The sequence below is a fragment of the Schistocerca nitens genome, chromosome 8 (genome assembly GCF_023898315.1).
Source record: "Schistocerca nitens isolate TAMUIC-IGC-003100 chromosome 8, iqSchNite1.1, whole genome shotgun sequence".
In the NCBI taxonomy this organism is placed as follows: Eukaryota; Metazoa; Arthropoda; class Insecta; order Orthoptera; family Acrididae; genus Schistocerca; species Schistocerca nitens.
The window spans coordinates 394,242,783-394,263,218 of NC_064621.1; positions in this window are offsets into that span (position 1 = coordinate 394,242,783).

Here is a 20,436-nt window from a genome sequence, read left to right on the forward strand (position 1 = left end):
TACATCACATGATCACACTGACAGAACCACAGGCACAGAGACACAGACAACAGAGCATGCACAATGTCGGCACTAGTACAGTGTATATCCACCTTTCGCAGCAATGCAGGCTGCTATTCTCCCATGGAGACGATCGTAGAGATGCTGGATGTAGTCCTGTGGAACGGCTTGCCATGCCATTTCCACCTGGCGCCTCAGTTGGACCAGCGTTCGTGCTGGACGTGCAGACCGCGTGAGACGACGCTTCATCCAGTCCCAAACATGCTCAATGGGGGACAGATCCGGAGATCTTGCTGGCCAGGGTAGTTGACTTACACCTTCTAGAGCACGTTGGGTGGCACGGGATACATGCGGACGTGCATTGTCCTGTTGGAACAGCAAGTTCCCTTTCCGGTCTAGGAATGGTAGAACGATGGGTTCGATGACGGTTAGGATGTACCGTGCACTATTCAGTGTCCCCTCGACGATCACCAGTGGTGTACGGCCAGTGTAGGAGATCGCTCCCCACACCATGATGCCGGGTGTTGGCCCTGTGTGCCTCGGTCGTATGCAGTCCTGATTGTGGCGCTCACCTGCACGGCGCCAAACACGCATACGACCATCATTGGCACCAAGGCAGAAGCGACTCTCATCGCTGAAGACGACACGTCTCCATTCGTCCCTCCATTCACGCCTGTCGCGACACCACTGGAGGCGGGCTGCACGATGTTGGGGCGTGAGCGGAAGACGGCCTAACGGTGTGCGGGACCGTAGCCCAGCTTCATGGAGACGGTTGCGAATGGTCCTCGCCGATACCCCAGGAGCAACAGTGTCCCTAATTTGCTGGGAAGTGGCGGTGCGGTCCCCTACGGCACTGCGTAGGATCCTACGGTCTTGGCGTGCATCCGTGCGTCGCTGCGGTCCGGTCCCAGGTCGACGGGCACGTGCACCTTCCGCCGACCACTGGCGACAACATCGATGTACTGTGGAGACCTCACGCCCCACGTGTTGAGCAATTCGGCGGTACGTCCACCCGGCCTCCCGCATGCCCACTATACGCCCTCGCTCAAAGTCCGTCAACTGCACATACGGTTCACGTCCACGCTGTCGCGGCGTGCTACCAGTGTTAAAGACTGCGATGGAGCTCCGTATGCCACGGCAAACTGGCTGACACTGACGGCGGCGGTGCACAAATGCTGCGCAGCTAGCGCCATTCGACGGCCAACACCGCGGTTCCTGGTGTGTCCGCTGTGCCGTGCGTGTGATCATTGCTTGTAAAGCCCTCTCGCAGTGTCCGGAGCAAGTATGGTGGGTCTGACACACTGGTGTCAATGTGTTCTTTTTTCCATTTCCAGGAGTGTATTTCAGCCGAAAAGTATCCCAGTTTTAGGCACATCTTCAAAATGATACATTCTTTTTCACATTTTTTCTAATTGGGAAGAAATTTATATAAATCGTGAAGATGTATTTTCTGTAGCTTTCATTAAATGCCTTAATCAGAAAGTAGCGACTCTTTATAATACACTATGTGATCAAAAGTATCCGGACACCCCAAAAACATACGTTTTTCATATTAGGTGAAATGTGCGGCCACCTACTGTCAGGTACTCCATATCAGCCACCTCAGTAGTCATTAGACATCGTGAGAGAGTAGACTGGGGAGTTCTGCGGAACTCACGGACTTCGAACGAGGTCAGGTGTCTGGGTATCACTTGTGTCATACGTCTGTACGGGAGATTTCCACACTGCCAGACATCGCAAGGTCCACTGTTTCCGATGTGATAGTGAAGTGGAAATGAGATGGGACACGTACAGCACAAAAACGTACACGCCGACCTCGTCTGTGGGATGACAGAGACAGCCGACAGTTGAAGAGTGTCGTAATGGGTAATAGGCAGACACCTATCCAGACCATCACACAGGAATTCAAACTGCATCAGGATCCACCGCAAGTACTATAACATTTAGACGGGAGATGAGAGAACTTGGACTTCATGGGCGAGCGGCTGCTCATAATCCACACATCACACCGGTAAATCCGTGAACATTGGACGATTGAACAGTGGAAAAACGTTATGTGGACTAACGATTCACGTTACACTGTGTGGCGATCCGATGGCAAAGTGTGGGTGTGGCGAATGGCCAGTGAACGTCATCTGCCAGCGAGTTTAGTGCCAACAGTAAAATTCGGAGACCGTGGTGTTTTGGTGTGGTCGTGTTTTTCATACAGGGGGCTTGCACTCCTTGTTGTTTTGCATGGCACTATCACAGCTCAGGCCTACATTGACGTTTTAAGCACCTTCTTGCTTTCCACTGTTGAAGAGCAATTCAGGGTTGACGATTCCATCTTTCAACACGATAGAGCACCTGTTCACAATGCACAGCCTGCGGCGAAATGGTTACACGAGAGTAACATGCTTGAAATAGACAGGCCTCCACGGAGTCATAAGCGGAATCCTGTAGAACACCTTTGGTACGTTTTGGAACGCCGACTTCGTGCCAGGCCTCACCAACCGACATCGGTACCCCTCCTCAGTGTAGCACTCCGTGAAGAATGTACTGCCCTTCCCCAAGAAACCTTCCACCACCTGACTGAACGTCTGCCTGCGAGAGTGGAAGCTGTCATCAAGGCTAAGGATGGGTCAACACCATATTGAATTCCAGCATTACCGACTGAGGGCGCCACGAACTTGTATGCCATATTCAACCAGGTGTCCGGACACTTTTGATCACATAGTGTATGTGTATCAGTTCAGAAGTCTTAATATTTGTTCAGAGGCCCTGTTAAATAGATAAGAGTGCACTATCATGCTACTCTGTATCTTACGTGTTAGAATCTAAAAAATAATTGGAAATATACCAAAGAAAGTAGCTTTTACCACAAGCAATGGTTCCGTAATACGTTATGAAATAAATGACAATTATTTGTCATTCTGCCTTACTTCATCGTACAACAATACGATTCCATATACCACTCTGATTTTTAACATCGTGCAACACGACTGGACATTAGTCTGTAATCTCTTTCGATTCCTGCATAAATGAAAAGCACGAATACCCACGCAGTTCTTTGGTGTATGTATGTGTGAAATACGGAAGTCAAAGAAACAATATGCATAGAGAAAATAGAGCGCGTATCAATTTTGCCGGCTTTGATGTAAAATTATCTGTCACGAATGACATCACTCTTTCCAAAGGCAAAGTATTTCGGAATAATCTGGTTGGTTGTTTCAAAAGAGCTTATGTTATTGAGGAAGAAGACCATGTGTTAAACCTGCTACGAAGTAACTCATTCTTTATTAGATAAGAAGATATGGATACATTGTAATGACCGGATAGGTCACAAATCCATTCTTCTCCGGGTCGCCGTAAAGCGTAAAACAGACCATGAGAATATTCCAGACAGTTCAGAGTTAAGAGGTATGATTCCACATACAGTATAGCCTTTTGTAAAAGTTAATAAATTAATTAACATACACTACAGGCGTATTTCCCCTTTAATGTTAGTGTCAGGCGCTACTAGCACACTGATGTGGCTCAGCGTTATATCCACTTGGTGTACTCAAACATCAACAGAATCTTTATCAATAAGGACATGCCCATGAAGAAATAGTATCTACATTGATAATTTATATCACTAGTAGTCACTGTGTGTGTTGTAGTCTTGAGCAAGAAGATTGAAGCAACTCTTCAAGCTAGTCTATCCTGTACATGTCACACCATCTCTGAATAACTACTCCAACCTGCATCAACTGGAAAATGCTTATGTATTCAAGTCCTGATCTAGCAAAACATAAGAAGAATTATGTATAAAGGAAAATAAACTCGGGTATTCATTATGGGTTTTTGGTCCGCATTGTCTGGATGACATCGCAGCTCCATGTGCCAACCTAACGAAGAATACCAATACTCGCAGGCGGGCTGGGAAAGAGTGCGGACGTGGGCGTCTGTCCATCCACACTCTCTGAGGTGAAATGCTGCATTTGCCTATTGAGTATCTTCGACTGCAATATATTGTGTGGCTACATCATGTCCATGGAACAATCGTCTTTCATATCAACAGGTCGTGGGACGCAAGATTTTCCGGACTTCGTGTAGATGGAAATATTGGACGCCGCAAGAAGTCAATCGAAATGGCGGCGAGGGTCAAAAAGGACATTTCATTCTCTTCCACCACTACTGAGACGTCAAGACTCAAGAACCAGGCACTAAACTGTGTCGACAGCACTACAGCACCACCAGCATACAAGGCAACAACATTCGCGTAATTTTAGGTAACTTAGTTGTGCTGAGAAGTAGAGTCACTCATTTTGACTCATGGGGTGTAATTCTATTATGAATAAATCCACTAACCTAATGAATAGGTGCAATTTCTTCAAATTATTTACAAAGTTACTTACCTAAAGTTAATAAAGACCTTGCTTCCTGACCATAATATTTTATGAACGATCTGTGTTTTTAAAGTTGAAATTGTTACGACAGTGCTTATTGGGCGTAAGCTCAGTCTTCAGTCATAACACGACTGCTCCTCCAGAACTAATCTGTTCTATTTGCATGTATTGTCACAATGTTTCGTTGCTGTTTTGTTACTGAGTGATAACATTTGACATACTTCTCTCTCTCTCTCTCTCTCTCTCTCTCTCTCTGTGTGTGTGTGTGTGTGTGTGTGTGTGTGTGTGTGTGTGTGTGTGCATCATAATCGTCATAACAATCATCGTTTTCCTACTGCAGATTCCCGGATGTGGTGTACAAGTGGTCGCCTTCGTCTTCTGTTTTCAGACATCTTTCGTTCAAGGGCAAGTTCCCATATGTGTCCTTTCTCCTCCACGTCTGAGGTTACACTATCTACCCAGTGTTTTCTTAGTCTTCTCCGTGTATTCTTCCTACGAGGTTCAGGCTGAAATACTTTTTCGCAGACCTTTCGCTGTTCGTTCTCATTATGTGCCCATACCACTAAAGCCTGCGTTTGCCTGCGTTTCTCAAATCAGCTACTTTTCTAATCATCTCACTCCTCTTTTCTTTCTAGTTCTATGATTAATAGCTCTAATCAATCTCATTTCTATTGTATATAGTCTTCACGGATTTGCCTCCAGATGACGTACAAATTCCACCAAAACTTCTCGGAGCAATTGTACGACATTTTCAGGTTGATGAACCTTGCTGGTACACAATGTCATCCGGCGGCGAACTCGTGAAGACTATTTACAACATATCCGCCAGGAAAGCCTGAAGAGCCACCTGGTTTCTGTTGCCTGAATTCTGGTGAGGGCTTTGTTTAGCAGGGTACATGTGTTGCAAACCATATGTAAGGACTCGTACGAAATAGGTGTGGTACACGGTCGCTTTTGCTTTTCATGGCATTTTGTCGTCCCTGAGAAGATTTTTGATTTGACTGTAAAAATTTCTGTGTCCTGCTCAGTAATTTATGATTAATGGTGTTGTCTTTCGAGGCCCTGCTTCCTAGGTACTTGAAATGGGAGACAGATTCTACTTTGACGCCTTCTAGAAATATATTTGAGCTTGTTTCTTGCCTGTTGATGTTCATTTCTATCGTATATGTTTTACTTATTTTTCGCCCCGAATTTTCGAATGTGCTGCTTCAATAATTACGTTTCTTCTGTGATTCACTTTCTGACTCTACCCACTCTATCAAACCATCAGCAACAACCAGAGCATTTGGTTCGCTGTCTATTTTCTTGATAGATTTTATGATCTTGTTCATCACAGTTACAAACAGTTCCTCGTTGAACACATCTCCTTTTTCAAACCATTCTGACACAGATGTAACACAGTTTGCCTCGAAACAAGATATGTGAAAGTTTGGAAGACATGAAGATGCCAAAGTACCGAATTGATAAAGATGTTACACCAAAAGTGTTAGAGCCATGACCTCCAAAATCACAGGACTGATTTCAACCTAAGTGGTAAACATATACCTTACTATCAGGCGGCAATCGCTGTGTGGGTGAGAACCACCCACCGTTCAAATTGGTGGGAGTGGGAGTGAAAAAATAGCGTAGCCTGTGACTCTCGAATTCACAGAGTTTATACATGCATCACTTATGACTGAGAGTGACGTACAACAGACTTTACGCAAAATTTCAGATCTTTACGGAGTTTTTCTCGCCGACAACCCCTACAGAATGATGAAAGAAAAAATGTTTGTGGCTTACAACTTTTCCGCCGTTCGCGCAATAAAAGTACCGCATGTGGCATGACGTTATAATTTATTTCTTATTTACCAGTAACTGTATTTGCGACACATTTTACTGGCAGTATGCACGTCTATACCACTGAATGCAAGTATAAAATACGCGACTGGCCATTAAAATCGCTACACCACGAAGATGACGTGCTACAGACGCGAAATTTAAGCGACAGGAAGAAGATCCTGTGGTATGCAAATGATTAGCTTTTCAGAGCATTCACACAAGGTTGTCGCCACCGGCGTGACACGAGGAAATTTTCCAACCGATTTCTCATACGCAAACAGCAGTTGACCGGCGTTGCCTGGTGAAACGTTGCTGTGATACCTCGTGTAAGGAGAAGTGCATACCATCATGAGGTCGGATTGTAGCCTATCGCGATTGCAGTTTATCGTATCGCGACATTGCTGCTCGCGTTGGTCGAGATCCAATGACTGTTAGCAGAATATGGAATCGGTCGATTCAGGAGGGTAATACCGAACGCCGTGCTGGATCCCAACATCCTCGTATCACTAGCAGTCGAGATGACAGGCATCTTATCCGCATGGCTGTAACGGATCGTGCAACAACGTCGCGATCCCTGAGTCAACAGATGGGGACGTTTGCAAGACAACCATCTGCACGAACAGTTTGACAACGTTTGCAGCAGCATGGACTATCAGCTCGGAGACCATGGCTGCGGTTACCCTTGACGCTGCATCACAGACAGGAGCGCCTGCGATGGTGTACTCAACGACGAACCTGGGTGCACGACTGGCAAAACGTCATTTTTTCGAATCAATCCAGGTTCTGTTTACAGCATCATGATGGTCGCATCCGTGTTTGGCGACATCGCGGTGAACGGACATTGGAAGCGTGTAGTCGTCATCGCCATACTGGCGTGTAAGCCGGCGTGATGGTATGGGGTGGCATTGGTTCCAAGTCTCGGTCTCCTCTTGTTCGCATTGACGGCACTTTGGACAGTGGACGTTACGTTTCAGATGTGTTATGACCCGTGGCTCTACCCTTCATTCGATCCCTGCGAAACCCTACATTTCAGAAGGACCGCATGTTGCAGGTCCTGTACGGGCCTTTCTGGATACAGAAAATGTTCGACTGCTACCCTGGCGAGCACATTCTCCAGATCGCTCACCAATTGAAAACGTCTGGTCAATGGTGGCCGAGCAACTGGCTCGTCACAATACGCCAGTCACTACTCTTGATGAACTGTGGTATCATGTTAAAGCTGCATGGGTAGCTATACCTGTACACGCCATCCAAGCTCTGTTTGACAATGCCCATGCGTATCAAGGCCGTTATTACGGCCAGAGGTGGTTGTTCTGGGTACTGATTTCTCAGGATCTATGCACCCAAATTGTGTGAAAATGTAATCACATGTCAGTTCTAGTATAATACAATTGCCCCATGAATACCCGTTTATCATCTGCATTTCTTCTTGGTGTAGCAGTTTTAATGGCCAGTAGTGTGTATCACTGTACGACACACAGTTCAGGAGATATGGCGTCATAAACAATGAGATGCGTGAGAAAATGCCACATCGTGCAACCTTTAAATATATATGTAACTTCAACCTCAAGATGGTAGCCACAGTGTTGCGTAACAATTCAGAAGCATTGATCCATCTTGGATTTAAGTGAAAGTTCTTCAAAGTAAACACAGTTACTCTTGAGTTTAAGGTAAATTTAGGTTCAGTTGCTCCTTCAGATCTGGCGACCAAATCTTCGTATCTGTATCAAGATACTATCCATTCTGCTCAACTCCTCATTCGAGACCTTTACTGTCTCTGTCATTGGCGAACGTCAATCGTCGCACCCGTTGGCCATGAACTGTAATTCCCTTTCCATATTTTTCCTTTGTTTCCTTTACTGCTCACTCATTGCGAATTCTGAATATCAGGTACAGGCTACAGTCACTTCTCAACCATTGCTTCCCTCTTCTGTCCTACCGTTCATAAATTGCAGCCAGGTTTCTGCACTCCCTGCTTTTTATCCCTGATATAGAAAAAATTTCGGACACTGCAGCCCAATCAATATCGGCCTAAGCTTTCTGTAAATCTAGAAATGCTACAACGTAGATTTTTTCTCTTTAACCTACCTGCTAACCTAACTCGTAGGATCAGTACTGTCTTGCACGTTTCTACATTTCTCCGGACCCCAAAGTGATCTTCCCCGAGGTCGGCTTTAATTAGTTTTTTTGTTCTTCTTAAAATAATTCGTCTTAATATTCTGAAAGTAGGGATTGTTAAACTGATGGCTCCGTAGTGGTGCCCACACCAGCCATTACCACACTTCTTTGGAACTGGAATTATTACATTCTTCTTGAAGTCAGAGGGTATTCAACATGTGTCATTTATCTTGCACCCCAGGTGGAATAATATCGTCATGGCTGGCTCCCCAAAAGATATCAGTGTTCATGAGTGAATGTCGTCTACTCCAGGGTCCTTCTTTTAACTTAGGCCTTTCAACGCTGTCACAATCTTCTTTCAGTACCATATCTCACTATTCCATCTAGTTCGTCTTCTCCGTTAATAATACTACCTTCCAGTTCAGTTATTTATCACAGCCCCTCTATACAGCGTATATCATAATTAATAGCTTACACGCTCACAGCTGAGCGTACACGATACTCGAAGCAAAAAAAGTCTCAGTAAAAATGGAATCTAAAACGCATACCTTAAAAGATATGAACCCTTCTTCGGTAGAAGGATTGTGTTTCATTGTATCGAAGATGAACAAATGCTCATAGCTCTAAAGGTATGCGTTTTAGAGCCTGTTCGTAATTGACAGTTTTTTCTTGTTTTGGTCCACAGTATCACCTAAAAATGGAAAGCAGAGAGCTTGCAGAAGAAGAGACTTTTTTTCACAGTACTGATAATGAAGAAGTATTCATTCTCTTAAGGTACGTGATTTAGAGTCCATGTTTGTTGAGACCTGTTCGTTTCTAATATCGTTTACTCTCAGTATTAGTGTGCGCTTTTAGGGCATAATGATACACCCTGTATATTTCTTCCACCTTTCAGTTTTCCCTTGTTTGGTTATCACTCTATTTCCATCCGAGCTCCTCAAATTCATACAGCTGAAATCCACAGTGGATACCTTCGGCTCTTTCACTTTGCACAGGAGCTTCTGTTTCCGCCAGTGGCTTCTTTAATTTTCCTGCCGCCGGCGTCTATCGTTCCTATGCTTATGCGTGCTTCTACGAGATTGCATTTGCCATCTATCCATTTCGACTCAGTCATTTTGCTCTTTCTTTAAATCTTACTTTTTAGACGTCTGTAATCCATTTCGCTTGTTTAATTGCAGCACTTTTTTATTTGCTTCAGCCGACAAGCCAAGCTGCAAGACCTTGTGTTTTTTGCCTCTTTGATCCTCTGTTGTCTACTCTACTTCATCCCTCAAAGCTAGGCGTTCGTCTTCTATTGCTTTCCTTTCTATTGTTTGAGTCAATCATTGTCAAAAACTTCCGGTCATTTCAGTTTATCCAGGTCCCATATCTTTACTTTCTTACCCTTTTCAATCCCTATAGTTTTGACCTGGGGTTCATAACCAGTAAATGGAAGTTATTCCCCACATCTGTGTCTGGAAGTATCTTGCAGTTTAAATCTACGTTCGAAATATCTGCCTCTCCATGATATAACTGATCGAAACATTCCAAGCTCTCGTGGAGACGACCATCTTACATGATTCCTAAAATCAAGTCTTAGCAATGATTAAATTATGCACTGTGCAAAATTCTACCAGACGGCTTTCCCTTTCATTCCTTTCCAACTATTTTGTTACAAAGAGATTGTCAAATAAACTAAATAGGACAGATCACTTTATGTGTTAGCTGTCTTATCATTCTTGCATATGCTTCTTACCGAGTCTAACCGTTTATTTATGCATCAACAGGACTGATGACACATAACGTAACCTGTTAGATTTACTTGTTTCATAATACGTATGGTGGACAGTGCTAGACATTAGAACGTAATTAGTGCATAGGTGATGTTGAATTTCATCTGTACACTTGTACCACGTAACAATGACTTGAAAGGCGCAAGAGGGCTGTAACGGTAGATATTGTTGTCCCAATGTAAATAAAATGATTAAGAGAAAAATATAGCATTTAATATTTTGATGTAACACATTTGTACCACTCTTCTATCTCACCATGACTAATTTGCTGTCGTGCGTAAAAGAATTTTGTTGATTGGCGACTCCATAGAGTGCTGTGTGCACAACGACCATATGATAAGTAAAATTAGAAGGAAGGTCAGCGTTAGAAGTAATTTTGATGATTTATTAACAGCAAAATCGATTTTCGATCACATAACTATCATCTTCAGTGCTTTAGCGTACAAATTAAAGATCAGGGGAAATGGTGTCTAGTTATTACCAGTAACAAAAGCTATGAAACGATCACAAGATCACAAAAATTTTGTATATTCAAGAAGATTTCTCCAGTTAAACTGCACAAAGTTTGCGAAAGCAAAAATAACCTTAAAAAAATGAGGGAATAAAAGTGAAACAGTGGGCAGGCGTATACAGGTACAAGTAATATCACGACAGTTTGCACGTTGAGTTACTACAGCTATTATCACCGCAGAAACTGCTTGGTGTATGCAGCGGATATATAAATTAAGTTGGATATAATAGATACGAGCTTTCGACATAGTTGGGTAGATCATCTTCGAAACACATGAGACAAAACAATACCTCTCGTCCATTGGATTAAATGTGAAAGGTAGTGCCTAGACAAAACGTCTTTGCGTCCTGCAAACCTCATTTGTACTACATTCTCGACACATCCCTTGTAATGCTTTGAATGGTAGGCAGGTGTGGCGTACCATATCAAGTTCTCGAATATTCACTGAGTTGGTAACATTTTTTTCCAACTAAATTTGAATTTTCACAACAGCTGCTAGCTCACTTCTAGCGTGGATAAAATGTGCAAAACTGGTCACTACTGACTCTACGATTCCTGGAGGTAATATTTCAGAAACGATCAAATATATAGACTGGACTAGTGTATGCGTGGTGAAAGTTCATCACGATCTAACTAATGGCACCATTCTGAACGATCGCCGTGAAAAACATGTAGTTCCAGATTTTATGCGACTTCGATGACTCGTGAAGGCCAAACGTTAAACAGAAGCGGGATTTTTGGAAGTGTCCATTACTATATACGAATGTGGATGGATACGATACTGCTTTCTTCTTAAGCTTGGATAGGTTTCCTTGAACGCTTTCACTGCAAGAAAAATTTCCTTGGGTTTCTGATAGCATCATCGGTTCTTTTATGGTGGATACGTCGCCAAATTTCCTTTTCTTATTGGCCGAAGAAAAATCGGACCCAGTGAGAAGACAGTGATGGGAACAAGCGAAGCATTCTAGAGTGAAAGCGCTTATTGTCTAAAAATCTCAAAAGTTTGACAAGTTTTTGACGTTGTATGCACTTGCGAAATCGGACAGTCGCTCACAGGAACTCTGCGTGGAGGGTTTCCGCTAGTAGTTCACTTCGTAGCGTTAGTCCAAAGTAGTCCTAGAATTTGAAAAAAAGGCAGGAAGTTGAAAAGAGAGAACCTGAATAAACTGAATGGGACGCAGTATGTTGGGAGTATCAACGGGAGCATAAGGCAACTATTTAGTTACAAGTCTGTGACTATCACAGAAGATACTGAATTTCAATTCTGAAAGGAGACATTACAAAAATACAACAAATGAACCAATCTAAAGGGTTTACATACATCAAAAAAACGCAATTGACAGAAAGTGACACATGCCAACGAGGCGACCATATGGCAGTCGGATTTTTGTGTTTTGTTATATTTATGGCTTGAAGTTCAGAACTCAACACACCAAAGCGGTTCGACAAAAATCGACTTTTCATTAGCATATTAAGGACTGTCGAACTGTTTTGAGAATTAATATTTGCAATTCACTCACCATAAAAACAAGAACTTCCAAAATCTGATTGCCGTGTGGCCCCCTTGTAAGAGGGAATAGCTAGAGAAAAACTGCGAATTTACTTGTGTAATTAGTGGAAATAGAGGTAATGCCTGCAGGGAAATTGTAGAGGACTTTGGAGGAAAGAGAAGCAGCAGTATGAATATCAACAGCTCGAATGGAAAACCTGTACTAAGCACAGTAAGGAGAGCTGAAAGGTGTGAGAGATACTTAGAGCGGCTACATAAGGGAATTGAGCTTGAAGGTAATACTACAGAAAGAGATGACGAGGGAGATGATGATGAGATGGCAGATATGATATTGGGAGAAGATGACAAAGCAATTGAAAGAACTATACCGAAACAAGACAACCCCCCCCCCCCCCCCCCCCAGATTAGACTGCATTCCCTCAGAAATACTGACGTCCTTCGAAATGGCAGCGATGACTAAACTATTTCACCTGTGTGCAAGATACACGAGACAGAGGAAGTACCATCGAGCGAGGTAGCGCAGTGGTTAGCACACTGGACACGCATTCTGGAGGACGACGGTTCAATCACGCGTCCGGCCATCCTGATATAGGTTTTCCGTAATTTCCCTAAATCACTCCAGGCAAATGCCGGGATGGTTCCTTTGAAAGGGCACGACCGACTTCCTTCCCCGTCCTTCCCTAATTCGATGAGGCCGATGACCTCGCAGTTTGGTCTCTTCCCCCAAACAACCCAACCCAATAGGGGCAGTACCCTCAGACTTCAAGAAGAATGTAATAATTCCTATTCCAAAGAAAGCAGGTGCTGAAAGACGTGATTATTATCTAATTAACAGTTTCAGAGTTGTGATTGCCAAATACTAACACGAATTACGTACAAAAGAATTAGTGATAGAAACCGAACTCGGAGAAGAGCAGTTTGGGTTGCGGAGAAATGTTGGAATAGACGATTCAATACCGACACGACGACTTATCTTAGAAAGTCGCTTAAAGAAAGACATAGCGACTTTGATTAGTAATCAGAACGTCCTCGGTCCCAGGTTGGAACCCCGGCGCGGCTATCGCGCGGCTGCCCCCGTCGCAGGTTCGAGTCGTCCCTCGGGCATGGGTATGTGTTTTGTCCTTAGCTTAAGCTACTTTACGTTAGATTAAGTAGTATATAAGCATAGGGACCGATGACCTCAATAGTTTGGCCCCATAGAAACTTAACACAAATTTCAAAAATTTTTTTTCCGGCGCTGCTAAAATATTGAACAAAAATACTAAGCAATAACGGCCAAGGAATTCCGGCGTAATCAGTCACCCTCATTCAGCGAACAGCCTAGTCAAAGGGGGTGGAGGAGTGGAAAGACGTTCAGGACATTCTCTTACTGTTAGTATCGGAAACTACCACTACAAATGGAAAATCGGCAATGATCAACGGCATGAGGATGCAGAAGAAAATGGAAATCACTGCATTAAGGACGTCTAATGTGTACAAGCAGGCCATGAGGCACTTAACTGAAAAAGCATCATGATAATCTTTCAATTGTCTAAAGATTCAGGTCTAGTCCCCCCATTCGGATCTCCAGGACGAGACTGCCGAAGGGAAGGTGACCATGAGAAAAAGAATGAATAACCAATGAAACGATAACGTTATACGTGTAGTGGAGTGGACTGTCAGAAGTTTGAAATTGATAGGGAAGCTAGAAAATCTGCAAAGGCAAACGCTAAGGTTCAATCTAGATATATTGGAGTTAAGTGAAGTGAAATGGAAAGAGGAAATGGTTTCTGGTCAGATGAATACAGGGTGATATCAACAGCAGCAGAAAATGGTATAATAGGAGCAGGATTCTTTATGAATAAGAAAGTACGGCGGGGAGTGAGTTACTCTTAATAGTTCAGTGGTAGGGTTGTTCTCATCAGATATCGACAACAAATCAATATCGACAACAACAGTTCAAGTATACTTGCCGACGTCGCAAGTAGAAGATGAAGATATGGAGAAAGTATGTGAGGATATTGAAGGGGTGATCCATACGGGAGAATATGGGAATGTTCGTAGGAATGAGAGAGGTGAATGAATAATTGAGTTTTGCATTAAATATCAATTAGTAATAGCGAATACCCTGCTCAAGAATCACAAGAGAAGGAGGTATACTTGGAAACCGCCAGATGATACGGGAAGATTTCAGTTATATTAAAAAATTCAAATGGCTCTGAGCACTATGGGACTCAACATCTTAGGTCATAAGTCCCCTAGAACTTAGAACTACTTAAACCTAACTAACCTAAGGACATCACACACACCCATGCCCGAGGCAGGATTCGAACCTGCGACCGTAGCAGTCCCGCGGTTCCGGACTGCAGCGCCAGAACCGCTAGACCACCGCGGCCGGCTCAGTTATATTACGTCATGGTCATACAGATTCCGAAATCAGATATTGGACTCTAAAGCGTACCCTGGAACAGATATGGGCTCAGCTCACAGTACAGTAGTGATGATGAGTAGGTTGAAGTTTAAGAGATTAGTCAGGAAGTGTCAGTACGCAAAGAAGTGGGATACGGAAGTACTAAGAAATGACGAGATACACTTGAAGTTCTCTAAGGCTATAGATACAGCAACAAGGAATAGCTCAGTTAAGTAGCACAGTTGAAGAGTAATAGACATCTCTAAAAAGTGCAATCACAGAAGTCGGAAAGAAAAACATAGGTACAAGGAAGGTAAGTGCAAAGAAACCATGGATAACAGAAGAAATACTTCTGTTGATTGGTGAAAGAAGGAAGTACAAAGACAAGGAAATTCAAGAATGCAGATATAAAAGTAATTTGAGTGAAATAAATAGAAAATTCAGGGAAGATGAGGCGAAATAATCACCGGAAAAACATGAAGAAATGGAATAAGGAATGATCGTCGGGAGGACTGATCCAGCGTATACAAAATTCAAATAAGACTTCGAGAAAATTAAAAGCAAGGGTGGCAACAGTTAGAGTGCAATGGTAATATCGGTATTATATGCAGAGGAGAGAACGGATAAGTGGGAAGAGTACACTAAAGGCCTCTATGAGGGGGAAGACGTGTCTGGTTACGTGATAGGAGACGAAACAGGAGACGATAGGGTAGAGATAGCGGATCAGTATCGGAGTCCGAATTTAGAAGACCTTCGGAAAACTTGAAAGCAAATAAGCAGAAGGGAAACATACCATCACATTTCCTAAAATCGTTGAGGTAGTCGCCATATACCATTATTTGAGTTGGTGTATAGAATCTACGTGTCAAGCGATATACCATCTGACTTGTAGGAAAACATCATCCACACAGTGTGGCAGATTACAAGAGCAGACAAGTGGGAGAATCATTGCACAATCAGCTTAACAACACAGGTGTCCAAGTTGCGGACAAGGATAATATAGAGAAGAACGAAAAAGGAAATTTAGAATCTGTTAAATGACGAACTGTTTGGCTTTAGGAAAGGTAAAGACACCAAAGAGACAGTTTTGACTTTGTGGCTGACAATAGAAGCACGACTAAAGGAAAATCAAGACACGTTCATAGGATTTATTGACTTGAAAAAAACTTTCGACAATGAAAAATGGGCCAAGATGTTCGAAATTCTGAGAAAAATAGGGGTAAGGGAAAGGGAAAGACGGGTAATATACAATATGTACAAGAGCTAAGAGGGAAGAAGAGGAGTGGAAGACCAAGAACGAAGTGCTCGGGTTAAAAAGTGAGTAAGAAAGGGATGTATTCTTTCGGCCTACTGTTCAATATATCGAAGAAGAAATGACGGAGATTAAAAAAAGGCTCAAGGGTGCAATTAAAATTCAAGGTTAAAGTATATCAATGAAAAGATTCGTTGATGGCATCGTTATCCTCAGTAAAAATGAAGAAGAATTGCAGGATCTGCTGAGAGGAATGGACATTCTAATCAAAAATGGTTCAAATGACTCTGAGCACTATGGTACTTAACAGCTATGGTCATCGGTCCCCTAGAACTTAGAACGACTTAAACCTAACTAACCTAAGGACATCACACAACACCCAGTCATCACGAGGCAGAGAAAATCCTTGACCCCGCCGGGAATCGAACCCGAGAACTCGGGCGCGGACATTCTAATCAGTAAAGAACATGAACTGAGAGTAAATCGAAAGAAAACGAAAGCAAGGAGAAAATGAGAACAGTGAGAAAATTAGCGTCGGTATTGGTAATCACGAAGTAGATGTAATTGAATTCTGCTACCTAGCCTGCATATTAAACCGTGACGGTCGGAGCACGGGGAGCATAGGGGCATAGGGAGCAGACTACTATTAGAGAAAGTGGCGTTCCTGGGCAATAGAAGTATGTATAGTATCAAACATAGGCCTTAAATTGACGACAAAATTTCTTAGAATGTACGTTTGGAGCACTGCATGGTATGGTAGTGAAATATGGACTGTAGGGAAACCAGAAGAGAAGAGAATCGAAGCATGCGAGATGCGGTGCTACACAAGAATGTTGAAAATTAGGTGAATTGTTAAGGTAAGCAATTAAGGATCTCTCTGGATAACCGGCGAGGGAAGGAATATATGGAAATCACTGACGAGGACAGCGGATAGAGTGGAAGGACATCTGTTAAGACATCACGGAACAACCTCCATGGTAATAAAGGGAGTTGTAGAGTGTAAATCTATAGAGAAAAATAAAGGTTGTAATACTTACAGCAGATAGAGGATTTAGGTTGTAAGTGCTACTCTGAGTTGAGGACGTTGGCACAGAAGAGAAATTCCTTGCGGGCAGCATCTAACCAGAGAGAGAGAGAGAGAGAGAGAGAGAGAGAGAGAGAGAGAGAGAGAGAGAACGATAGGGATATAGAGAAAGACATAGAGAACGCTTTGGTATGGAATTCTGAAAATAGCAAAGAGTAAAATACATGGATCTAAAGGTTATTCAGAAATCAGACGAGAGTTATAAGAGTCGAAAAGTATAAAAGAAAAGCGGTGGTTGAATAGTTTATGAGACTGGGCTTGGCCTACCCCGATGTTGTTCAATCTGTACAATGAGCAAGCTATAAAGGAGGCCTAAGGAGGATATGGAGGATGACATAAGGTTCAAGGAGGAGAAGTAAAAAAAAAATTCGTTGCCGATGACATTTTAACTCACTCTGAGACAGCTAATAACTTGTAAGAGCAGTTGAACGGACTGAACTGTGTTTTTAAATGGCAAGTATAAGATAATCAGTGTTAAAAGCAAAACGAAGATAACGGAATCTTGTCGAAAAAAATACGTTAAGGAATGAGACAGAAGTAGGTGAATTCTGCTGTTTGGTAGTGAAATAATGGGTGATGGGTGTGGTATCGATAGCAACGATGCCACGGCCTAACTGCCAGTTAAGTTAGAACTACGACCGACACCGACGATAGCGCCCTCTAGCAGGCGCTGTTCAGCTCTACGAGCACCACTGCAGACTCAGCCTGTTTGATCCAGAGCAGACGGCCGGGACGCTTAGCTTCAGCTTGAGACTGTGCTCATCTGTGCAAGTTATGTATTCTTGCTAGAGTAAAGGTGATTTAAATTCATGTTGCAGTACCGACGTATCTTACCTTTTATTGCTCCTACCCACGCGCCGCCTTCCAGGCAGGTTGCAAAAATGGGACAAACAGTGAGGATGTAAAATGTAGAATTGTGATGGCAAGAAAAGAGTTTAAAGAATATAAATTTGTTAACATTGAAGATAAATTTCTGTCTTAGAAAGTCTTTTATGTGTGCATTTGTCTGGAGTGTACCCTTGCATGGAAAGTGTGCATCGAAACTGTGGTTAAGATTGCAATAGGAAAATGCTAAATATTAGGTGGGTAGATCGGTTAACTAGTAAGGAATTACTGAAAAGAATTTGGGAGAAAACAAATTTCTGGTATAACATGACTAAAAGGTCCACTCGTTAATTGGATACATTCTGAAGCACCAACGATCGTCAGTTTAATGTTGGAAGGAAGTGTGTGTGTTTCGGAGAGGAATAAAAATTGCAGATGGAGACGAAGAAACAAGTACAGTAAGTAAGCATGTGCAAATCAATATGGGTTGCAATAGTTATTCGGAGGTAAAGAGGCTTTCACAGGTAAGAGTAGCTTCGAGAGCCGCGTCAATCAGTCTTCGAACTGAAGACCACGAGAAGAGTGTCGTTACCCGACCACCGTTTCTTTAATTAAGGAGGTAAATGTCAGCAGAAACAACTTTAGTTCTATTGATAGAAAATGGTCGTTGTGCAATGACTGTAATGACTATCCCCTCTTAGACGGGAGATGTAGTTTTGTTTGTTTGATTTAGGTGTCACTTTCTGAACAGTCCATCCCTTAACTGTTATCCCGAGAGCCATAACGTCCCGTCCAGTAGTGGGATCTTGACATTTGTTTTACTGCAGTCGAATTGCGTCAGAAATTAAACAGGCTATGCTCAAGTCGCAACTTCTGAAATATGTCTGGCCGGTTAAAGCGACGCTGGCGAACATTACCAAAAACATTTGTCCTTAAAGTAGTATAATCGTACTGTGGTTGAACTGTGTTCACCCAAAAACTGTTCCGCAAACTACAGTAGTGGAACTGCGCCGAATAGCAGCATCTGACACAATATCCCTCATCAACTTATACTTCCCCTACCTCACATTCATCAGCTTTCTTTTTTTCTTCTCTCTCTCTATCTCTTTTACTTTTCTTGGTTAGGAATGTAGTTCGTTGTATGAAATCAGGATCGGATAACAAGCAGCGATGAGGGGGGGGGGGGGGGGTATCGTTAGGGACACATTTCGGACAGGTCCAAAAAAACATGTCCAACACTGATGTAACTGATTCGCCTCGATGGGCAATGAGTCCACAACATTCTCTGAACATGTACATTTATGTTCGATCTCCAGACTCAAAATTCAGCAAGCATGTAAGACACGGACGGAGAGTGCAGATAAGTCACGACAGGTGGGAGTGTGGGTCGGCCAGAGAGCGTGACGAGATAGTCCACGCATTTGGGAAGTACTTCGCAAGTACTTCCCAACTTAAGAATGATGTATTTTATGGGGGGATGGCCTTTAGCCAGTGAAAATCTGGCAGTGGCGGGACACCACTGGAGTCAAGTGGAGAGAGACTCTTTTCGGGGGGTTTCCTCAAGGCAGCGACCCTTGGCAGTTTTTTTTTTTGATTTCTCAAAGAAAGCAGACCTGCCTGTGTTATCGTGTGATATTTCATCGCGCAGGTAAATGATTCTGGGCTTTGAACGGCCGCTACAATACTCCATCCTTTTTCTGATTGCATTACCGAATTGAGAGAACACGCAGAGTATGATTTTCGACTCGATATCTGGCAAGTGTTGATTTGTAAATCATCACATGCTGAGATTTTGAGGTGTTGAATATTTCACGTATTGTGATTACGCAACTGACTCAGTTTTCGACAGTCTAGGATGATGCTTTCCGTTTATTTAGACAAACATTATCCACAGTAATTTTCAGTCGCCTACATCAATTAAACACGTTTCAACAAAGCACTTTTTATTAATTACTAATTTATCTTTACTTAATATGTCCGTTTATTTTATTAATTCGCACTTCTAGCAAATTCATAGATCATTTGAATGCAGCATCACAGCTACAAGTTACCCTACGCTACTACAGAGCTAATTTTCTTAAACAGAACAGTGAATTGCGTAATTACCTAAGGTGTGGTGCTCTTATTGTGTGGTCGTATGGAACGCGGTTCAGAGAGCTAATTCTCGGCAGAAAACCCTTATATAACATTGCAATATGACATACGTTCTCCACCAGAAAAATAAAAAACGAAAAAAATTGTGATCTAAGCGAGACTCCAAACAGCGATTACCAGTCTCAAGTGCTACTGATTTCTTTTTTCATATTTGAATATTTTAAACTTCAGCGGAAATGTTCACAGCTCATACACTTTTGATTAAAAATTTACATTTGATAGGAATCGTCTCCAGGACCCCTTACAGGCAGGAAAGCATTCTACCACAACACTGCCTGACAAGAAGTGGATCTCACATTAGGGTATTAAGGAGTTCCAGGAAAATTCAAATTCGATTTTCTGCAGAATTTTTTAGAGTTGCACAGAACTGCTTTGGTAACTGATATTTGAATTCTGAACTTCACGTCTTGAAGAGCGAATTTTCTACGGTTCTGGAGTATTAATTTTATTGCCCAGTGAGGTGTAAATCTTCAGTAAAAATACCATTTTTTTTCAGAAGGGTTTTAATTTTTCAGTGTGAAACTGGCTGCTAATAAGACAGTAAACCAGCGTTTTTCATACACCATCGTACTTATCCCTTCTATATTTTAAAATAAGAATTACGATTAAAGTTCAATTTAGTTTGTTCTG